The sequence below is a fragment of the Mchenga conophoros genome, linkage group LG22 (genome assembly GCF_057382185.1).
Source record: "Mchenga conophoros isolate Kocher_MC1m ecotype Shallow Benthic linkage group LG22, M_conophoros_male_GT1.1, whole genome shotgun sequence".
Lineage (NCBI taxonomy): Eukaryota > Metazoa > Chordata > Actinopteri > Cichliformes > Cichlidae > Mchenga > Mchenga conophoros.
This window is the reverse complement of record NC_140546.1, coordinates 37,817,244-37,817,942: the sequence shown is the minus strand read 5'-3', so window position 1 is coordinate 37,817,942 and position 699 is coordinate 37,817,244. Positions and strand designations below refer to the sequence as shown.

At 35.1% G+C, this 699-nt stretch overlaps 1 protein-coding gene across 5 annotated transcripts in view; it reads left to right on the top strand.

Annotated features, from left to right (window-relative positions):
* The window catches only part of LOC146549892 (uncharacterized), a 20,780-nt gene extending 20,296 nt beyond the window's left edge, over positions 1-484 (top strand). For all 5 annotated transcript variants that reach the window (XR_014890444.1, XR_014890443.1, XM_085262616.1 and 2 more), the window contains one exon: positions 1-484. This exon is cut by the window's left edge and continues 221 nt beyond it. The gene's annotated coding sequence lies outside the window, so the exon portion shown is untranslated.
* The last annotated feature ends 215 nt before the right edge of the window (positions 485-699 follow it).

The following is a 699-nucleotide window of genomic DNA, read 5'->3' as shown; positions in this document are numbered from 1 at the left end:
TATTTGTAATAAAAAGATGTTTTTAAAGACAATATGAAGTTATTTTGTGTCCTTATTGTGCAAACAAACAACATAAGTGTTTGTAGTTGAGTGCAAACAAGCACTGTGTTACAGAATAAACATGTTGATGGACGGGGTCAGCGGGGGCCTGGAGCTTTCATTTTTTCTCCAAATCACAAGTGTTGTTGGCTGAACTGTGAAACGTCAGCTGAAAGATTTCTATTACAGCAGAACCGTCACTGTGCAAACGTTTGCATCTGTTCATATTCAGGATCCAGGAGCGGATTTGGATCCACAGTTTAATCACAGATTTATTTGACTTGCGAGACATTTTTGATTGTGCTGTTTATAGTTTTCCTCTAAATCCTGTTTGTTTGCATAAAAAAGACACAAAAGTGACAGAATAAAAACACGATTGTATGAATGAGCATATTTGCAGATACATTTATATATAAACAAATAAAGATGAAGTATTTAAAGTGGACCCCAGCATCCTCCGTGGTTACAATCATCAGTTTGTCAGCGACATGTTTGATTGTTTATTTGGATGTTTGATCTTCCTGTTCGAAAAAACAAAACTGCAGTCCCATCGACAACATGCTGAAAACTATTTTTATTAAAAAATAAACATTTTCCAAAACGTTTCAGATGTAGCAGCAAAATAAGTTTGACAGAAAATCCGCATGAAGAAGAAAACAC